We start from the raw sequence: 8,943 nt of genomic DNA, 5'->3' as shown, positions 1-8,943 counted from the left end.
AAATTATGGGCAAATATCACTGATGAACATTGATGAAAAAATTCTCAACAAAATATTAGCAAATTGAATATAACAATACGTTAAAAGGATCATGCACCATGATCAAGTGGGATTTACTCCAGGGGTGGTTCAACGTCCACAAACCAATGTGATACACCACATTAACAGAATGAAGAGTAAAAATCACATGATCGTCTCAATAGATGCAGAGAAAGCATCTGACAAGATCCAACATCTATTTTTGATAAAAACTCTCAATAAATGGGTATAGAAAGAAAGTACCTCAACATAATAAAGGCCATATATGACACACTCAGAGCCGACATCTTACTCACTGGTGAAAAACTGAAAGCCATTTCTCTGAGAACAGGAACAAAACAAGGTGCCCACTCTTGCCACCCTTATTCCACACAGTATTGGAAGTTTTAGCCAGAGCAATTAGGCAGGAAAAAGATATAAAAGGGATTGAATTGGAAAGCAAGAAGTAAAACTATCGCTATTTGCAGATGGCATGATTTTCAATATAGAAAACTCTAAAGAATCCACCAAAAAACTATGAGACTTAATCTATAAATGCAGTAAAGTTGCAGGGTAAAAAATCAATATACAAAAATCAGTTGCATTTCTATACACTAATAATGAACTAGCAGAAAGAGAAGTCAAAAATACAATCTCATTTACAATAGCAAAAAAAAAAAAGAATAAAATACCTAGGAATAAACTTAATTAAGGAGGTGAAAGACCTATACACTGAAAACTGTAAGACATTACTGAAAGAAATTGAAGAAGACATAAAGAAATGGAAAGATATTCCATGTTTATGGATTGGAAGAATAAACAGTTAAAATGTCCATATTACCTAAAGCAATCTACAGATTCAGTGCAATCCCAATCAGAATCCCAATGACATTCTTCATGGAAATAGAACAAAGAATCCTAAAATTTATATGGGATAACAAAAGACTTCAAATAGCCAAAACAACCCTGAGAAAAAAGTGAGATGTATCACACTCCCTGAATTGAAAATATGATACAAAGCTATAGTAATCAAAACAGCATGGTACTGGCAGAAAAACGGACAAATAGATCAATGGAACAGAACTGAGATCCCAGAAATAAAACCACACATTGATGGACAGCTAATTTTTGAGAAAGGAGCCAAGAACATACAATGTAGAAAGGAAAGTCTCTTCAGTAAATGGTGTTGGGAAAACTGGACAGCCACATGAAAAAAAGAATGAAAGTAGACCATTATCTTACACCATACACAAAAATTAACTCAAAGTGGATTAAAGACTTGAATGTAAGACCTGAAACCATAAAACTCTTAGGAGAAAATATAGGGAGTACACTTCTGACACTGGTCTTAGAAGTATGTTTTCAAATACCATGTCTACTCAGTCAAGGGAAACGAAAGAAAAAATAAACAAATGGGACTTCATCAGACTAAAAAGCTTCTGCAAGGCAAAGGAAACCATCAGCAAAATGAAAAGGCAACCCATCAACTGGAAGAAAATATTTACAAATCATATGTCCCACAAGGGGTTAACCTCTGAAATATATAAAGAACTTATATAACTCAACAACAGGAAGATGAACAACCTGGTCAAAAAATGGCCAGAGGATCTGAACAGACATTTTTCCAAAGAAGATATACAGATGGCCAATAGGCATATGAAAAAATGTTCAACATCACTGATTATTAGGGAAATGCAAATCAAAACTACAATGAGATATCACCTCACACCCATCAGAATGGTTTTAATTAAGAAGACAAGAAATAACAAGTGTTGGAGAGGATGTGGGGAAAAGGGAACCCTCACACACTGCTTATGGGAATGCAATCTGGTGCAGCCACTATGGAAAACAGTATGGAGATTTCTCAAAAAAAAAAAAAAAGAAAGAAAAAGAAATATCAGATTATCCAGCTATCCCACTACTGAGTATTTATTCAAAGAACATGAAATCAACATTTCATAGAGATTTATGCATTCCTATGTTCATCGCAGCATTATTCACAATAGCCAAGACTTGGAAGCAACCCAAGTGCCCATCTACCGATGAATGGATAAAGAAGATGTGGTATATATACACAATGGAATACTACTCAGTCATAAAAAAATACAAAATTGTGCCTTTTGTGGCAACATGGATGGACCTTGAGGGTATTATGCTAAGCAAAATAAGTCAGACAGAGAAAGACAAATACCATATAATTTCACTCATACGTGGAAGATAGACAATCACATAGATAAGGAGAACATATTCATGGTTACCAGAGGAGAAGGGGGTGGGGTGAGGGTGAAAGAGGTAAAGGGGCACATATGTATGGTGACGAATTAAGAACTAGACTCTTGGTGGTAAGCACAATGCAGTCTACCCAGAAACTGAAATATAATGATGATGTACACTTGAAATTTACACAATGTTATAACCAATATGACCTCAATAAAATAATACTAAAAAAGAAAAACTATGAAGGACGAGTAGACTTATCAGATATTAAAATATACATAAAGTGTCTTTAAGTAAAAAAAAAAAAAAATAGGTAGGGAAGGAGATTCTACGGTGGTCCTAGCTAAAAGTAAAGCTGTTTCTTGGTTGTATGCAATCAAGTTTTACCCGATCAGAGGACTAGAGGACTTTGGAGGAGGATATGCCACGTGAATGGAACAGCATGAGCAAACCAAAAAGGTCAAACAAAAGCTGTATTTGGCAGCTGCAGGTGTCAGATCATTTGGAATATAGGGCTTGTTTAGAGGGAGTTGGGGTTGAAAAGCTGAAAAGGGAGAGTGGGACCACATGGGAACTTCAATCCGTTAGAGGTGGACGTGGGCTCAAAGTCTGAGCTGTGAAGGGACCCACAGAGAGGCTCTCAGTACACACTGCAGTACACTGCAGTACGCAAGGAGAGGCACAGTCAGGGCCATTACATGCATGCTGGCAACGGTGATGCTCTGAACACAGTGGTGACACCAAGGAAGAAAACAGAGTGCTGGTTGTAAGAAGCAAGAGTCTGTGTTAAGACAAACCAACAGGACCAGGAGAGTGTTTGATTTGGGGTACATGGGGTAGCCAGCATGGATCTTATTGAGCTTGAATGGGGCAATAGGTATCATTTTAAAGAAATAAGATGGGAATGGGAAATATTGTTTTTCTGGGACATGCAGGTAAGAATTAATGCTTAAAATGTTTTCTGTTTGAGGTGTCAGCAAGAAATGTGATTGCATATATTCCGCAGGCAATTGGAAGTTGGGGTTGGGGCTGAGGCTTGGGAGGGGTGTCTGGGATCCAATGGGGATTTTGGTCTCATTGGAGAGACAGGAGGACAGAAAGATTCTCTGACTCCTCCACCTCAGCCTCATGGTCATCACCCTGAGATCTTTCCCTGAGTTTCACAGGGCCAGAAATGTAATTGTGATTTTCATCTATGATTATGAATTCCACTTCTACTAACCAACACAAAAGACACAAACTTAACCATAAATGATCATGTATTCATCTGTGATGTTAAAAGATACACTGAGGCACATTAAAAATTTTAAGAGTTTATTTGAACAAAAAGCAATTCCAATTGTGCAGCATCAAACTGGAAGTGGTTAGGAGTGCTCCACTGACAGGAACCAAGGGAAAGACTTTTATAGAGAAAAGGCAGAAGAAAAGCAAGGAAGTTATCTGATTGGCTATACTTAAGCATTTGACTTATTGGAAATCCTAGTTGGCTATTTTTGGTTGATTGTCCTTAGGTTTTGATATCTTAGTCTTGAGACATTTACAGGCTTAGGTTTTGGTTTGCTTGGTAGGATAGTAAGGCATTAAAGCCACTCAGCCTATTGGCCTCCTTGTTTAATTAATTTAACAGTGATGAGAGTTATATCAGAAAGGAAACCAGTACTGCCCTTTAGTAAAAGGATCTCTAATGTTTAAGAGTACAGATTATGGATCAGAAGCTTGCTCAGAGAGCTAAGAATTACAGAAAGGGAACTGTAATTTCCTATCTGAGAATTTCTCCAAGATAAGGTAGCTTGCCCTTCTAAAGATATTTTTCCCTCAAACAGCCAGATATAAAGTATCTGGAACTTATATTCCAAAGGCCCCTTCTCAAGTTTTGGGAAGAGGCCCATACTTACTCACCATGTAACCTTGGACAATCCAGCCAGCTCCTCAGAGCCTCAACTTCCTCATTTGTAAAAGAGGGGCTAATTTAATAATCACTGTACCTTCATTGCAGGATCACTATGAGGTCAAATGAGGAATAGGTATGAGCACTGTGCGATGCAAAAGTCAAATATTATTTTTACTGATTGTGTATTGCCTGTCACTAGACCAGGCAGATGAGAAACAGACTGACAAACTCAAAATCTTTGATTCTTTGTTTTCTAGGCAACTTGCATGGCACCATCTTTCCTACATGACAAGATCACTTGTTAAAATTAATCCGAGTCCCATTTATTTATATCAGCAATCAGGGTATGAGACTAGAACATGAAAGGCTGTGCAGACAGCCTCTAAGATGGTCCCATTGGTCCCCATTTCCTGGTATTCATGCCCTCGTGGGCTCCCTTCCCAGTGAGCATGGGCTGGATTTAGTGACTCACTTCTAAAGACTAGAATTCAGCAGAGCTCACAGAGTGTCACTTCCAATTCCAGGTTATAAGACCACGGCTTCTGTGTGGGGTGCTTTTGCTCTCACTCTCTCTTCCATCACTCACCCTGGGAGAAGTCAACTGCTATGCTGTGAGGAGCCTTTGAAGAGGGCCTGAGGTCTGCCAACAGCTGCACGAGTGATCTTGGAGCGGAGCCTCCTCCAGTCCAGCCCTGAGAGGACTATCATCTGGCCAATAGCTGACGGTAACCTCCTGAGAGACATAACACCAGAGGCAAACAACTAAGCTGCACCCACATTCCTGATGCACAGAAACTGTGAGATAACAAATGTTCCCTGTTTTATTCCAAGCTGCTAAATTTTGGAGCTATTTGTTCCACAGCAGTAGATGGCTAATACAAACTTAAGGAAAAAATATTCACTGCTGTGCTACCTTCAGAACCATGAAAATGCCTGATAGTGCAGCCCTGGATGGATAATGAGACAAGTGAAATTAGAAGGAGGCTGATGAGAGAGAAGAGAGAGAATCCTATAAAAACCGTAAAGGCCTTAGACAGTGAAGACAAGGTTCACTGGGTGAGTGTGAGGACAACAATAAAAGAGTTGTGCATGAATAATGGCAGTGTTTTCCACTCAGTTGTTTATAATTATTTATTCTGTTATTTGCCTTGGGTTCAGATACTGCAACTATCATAGCATCAAGGGAGTTTTATCTTTTTTAATATGCATGACTTTTATTTCTCGATTTAGCTTTGTCCGTATAAAATCAGGCCATGCCTCCTGTTCCATTCCATAGTAACATATTTAGAAAAAATTCTTGACCAAAGATCAAGGAAAATCCCTTTTCAGTGACACGATCCAAATAAATTGATTGAAACTTTTATAAGGCAGTGAGTAAAAGGTTCAGAAAGCCAGGTGCAAGTTTTCAGTCAGAAGGTTTTTATAAAGAAGGCTCTTTGATTTCTACTAAAAGTAACTTTGTAAGTAGGTATTAACTGTACTTGATTCCAGCCCACTTATACTGAAGCCTTGATCCTGGAGTTATTTAAAAGTCTCAGCACAATTAAAGACCTCACTGTTCTTAAGAGGTTTGGGAACCAAGTCACTGTTGCTCCCCATTGGATTGTGACTTTTTGTCAACCCAATATTGACAACAATGGCATCCAACTGCAGCTCTTCCTTCTCATGTGGGGCACTAGAGAGCACTTCCATAATTGATATTACAAACATAACAGAGTGGCCAGCATGATAAACTCTCAGCACATACAGAAAGATATACAGACTAAAGAGAAAATTATGCTTCATTCCCTTCCCTTTCTATAACACCTAAATTATCTCATGGGAATGAAATGGCCTAAGCCCTCTTAGAGATAGTTTACCAAGTCCATGTGGTCTCAGATAGTAGACTCTGTATCATACAATAAAGCCAAGACTTTGCCTGCTAAAGGGGATTGTCCAAAGGTCCCATGACACATAAAATAACTCAGTTTCTACTCATCTAGATAAGGATACACACCAGTACAGATATGTGGTCCAATTCCATGAGCTGGGAGAACTCCTATTGCTGTGTCTTAGGGATATGAAGGAGTGTCCTCTTCTATGTCCCAAAGCTTATGTTGCTGAGGCCTCATGAGTTACAAACAAAACAGCTAGCTGAAGATGTGGAATGCAGAGGTTAAAGAAATGTCAGTCAAACCAATATTTTTTGTCCATGTTCACAGGTTACCGGAAACATCAACTGAGCCATGGAGACGTGGTTGAACCAATCATCCACAGATGACTTTGTCCCCTTGGGCATCTTTTTCCCACAGTCCAACTGACTTTGTACTTTTCTCAGCAATCATGATAGTCTTCACAGTGGCCCTCTGTGGGAATGTCCTCCTCATCTTCCTAATCTACATAGATGCTTGACTTCATACACCCATGTACTTCTTCCTCAGTCAGTTCTTCCTCATGGACCTCATGTTGGTCTGTACCAATGCGCCAAAGATGGCAGTCAACTTCCTGTCTGGCAGGAAGTCCATCTCCTTTGTGGGTTGTGGCATACTAATTGGCCTCTTTGTCTGTCTCGTGGGATCGGAGGGGCTCTTGCTGGGACTCATGGCTTATGATCGCTGTGTGGCCATTAGCCACCCACTTCACTATCCCATCCTCATGAGTCAGAGAATCTGTTTGGGATTGTTGGGAACTCCTGGGCCTTTGGGATAATAGACAGTTTGATCCAGATGGTAGTAGTAATGACCTTTCCCTACTGTGGTTTGAGGGAGGTGGACCACTTCTTTTGTGAGATGCTATCTTTGTTGAAGCTGGCCTGTATAGACACATCCCTTTCTGAGAATGTGATATTTTCTTGCTGTGTCTTCATGCTGTTCCTTCCCTTCTCCATCATCTTGGCCTCCTATGCTCGCATCCTGAGGGCTGTTTTCCAGATGCACTCTGCTCAGGCTGGTGAAAAGGCTCTGGCCACCTGTACCTCCCACCTGACAGCTGTCTCCCTCTTCTATGGGGCAGCCATGTTCATCTACCTGAGGCCTAGGCGCTACCGGGCCCCCAGCCATGACAAGGTGGTCTCTATCTTCTACACGGTCCTTACTCCTATGCTCAATCCTCTCATTTATAGCTTGAGGAACCGGGAGGTGATGGGGACCCCGAGGAAGGGGCTGGACCATTGCAGGGTTGGCAGGCAGGCCTGAAGGTCCAGAGCATCCTGTGCCTGGTGCTGCCACCTCCTGGCTATGTGATGTTGCATAAATAATCTACTTTATGTGAGTTTCAGTTTCCTCATTAATAATGAGGATTATGACACCCAAAGCTTGCAGAGGTCTTTTTAAACCCTAAAGCAGTACTCTTTAGCTCTGATGAAAAACCAGCTTTTTCCCCCCAGTCTTTTTTGGACTAATTCTTTTGTAAAATACATTAAAATGGAATACAGGACTTTGTGAACTCAAGATCTGCGCAGAAGTAACGCATTGGGATTGCTATTACTTATTATTCAAAATTGGAACTACATCTACTATCAGAGGATGCCCTGAGCTTAACTTCTTAATTCTTATTGCTAATCTCTACCATTTATTTAGAGCCTACTATGTGCTAAGCAGCACTCTATGTTCTCTATGTGTATATATAGATATCACTTTTCTCCTATATATATTATGTCTTGCACTAGTGTCTTAGGTGAAAAGCTTCCACATGACAAAAAACAAGCTTGTAAAATTCTCTTTAGAGAGTGCTCACCCTTCACCCTCTATAAAGACTTCTTCCAAGAATAAAATGCAGTTTTTGAGATTCATAAGGATAGGGGTAAAAACTTGCTTGTTTGCATATTCACAGTATCAGGCACATGGGAAATACACATGAAAGTGCTGTGTATATACAATCCTCAAGCAAAATTAGTCGCTTTTTATCTCTTCAGTTTCTGTAACAGAAAAATTGGTTATACTTTTTCTGTTTGGATTAGGATTGGAACATAAATGACAGAATTTGGTGTTATTCGAAATGTTTTCAAATATTTGTATTTGAACTATTGATAGTATTTGTTTCCATCTATCTAAGCTCTGACCAGTATCTTGTACACATTTGCAGTAAAACTATCTTTACCTGGAAAAAAAAAATCTTTCTTGAAGATAGAGAGAAAGAGAGGACAGCATTAGGTTCTGAAAGTTGGACTAAACCACAGAAAGGTGTTTCCTCTGTTTTCAGGCTTGGAGAGAACAGAGGGCAGAAGCACTAATAGCAGCTCTGATTCTTAGGACCTACCATGGGAAGATGACTTTAGATTGTCTGTTCAGCTTTATTCTCACTACTAACATTTTTGGGGTGAACATCAGTATGTCCCTTTTACAGATGAGGACCCTGGGGCTCAGACTAGTTACGTCCCTTGCCCTCACTCCCCAGTTCTCCTCTACACCTCCCCTTAGGAGAAAGTTTTTTTGTTGGTGGAGCTGAGATGAGCAGAGAACTTTTCAGGAGGCTCCCTTCCCTTGAATTTTAATTGCCAGAGACTAGGGACAGAGGTGTGGCTGCAGAGGAGTCTCCAAGGATTTGTGAAAATAGAAGCAACTTCCCTTAGTCACAGCAGAGGAGAGAACAGTGGTGGAGTGAGGAGTGGCAGAGAATAAAACCCCTCACCCTGGTACTGGCCCTGACCCAGTGAGGGGTCTCTTCCACAGATAAGACCTCCCTACTGGCTCCCAGCAAGAAACCCCTCCCCTCCTGGTCTAGCCCACTCCTTCCTTGCTCTCTTTATAGATGAAGGATATACAATGCCTCTGTGGTTTAATTTTTGTTTCTGGAAGGCTTTTTCTTAACCCCTAAAGATTCTGCCAGGGTTTTAACAT

General features: G+C 40.2%; 1 pseudogene; it reads left to right on the top strand.

The window, feature by feature from the left end:
* The first annotated feature begins 6,351 nt into the window (after nt 1–6,351).
* LOC101388391 (olfactory receptor 2V2-like) lies at nt 6,352–7,342 on the top strand (annotated as a pseudogene).
* Nucleotides 7,343–8,943: the final 1,601 nt, after the last annotated feature.

Source organism: Ceratotherium simum, unplaced genomic scaffold (assembly GCF_057802395.1).
Source record: "Ceratotherium simum simum isolate JZ-2026a unplaced genomic scaffold, ASM5780239v1 HiC_scaffold_43, whole genome shotgun sequence".
Taxonomy (NCBI): Eukaryota; Metazoa; Chordata; class Mammalia; order Perissodactyla; family Rhinocerotidae; genus Ceratotherium; species Ceratotherium simum.
The sequence above is the reverse complement of the archived record's forward strand: the minus strand, read 5'-3'. Positions and strand labels throughout refer to the sequence as shown.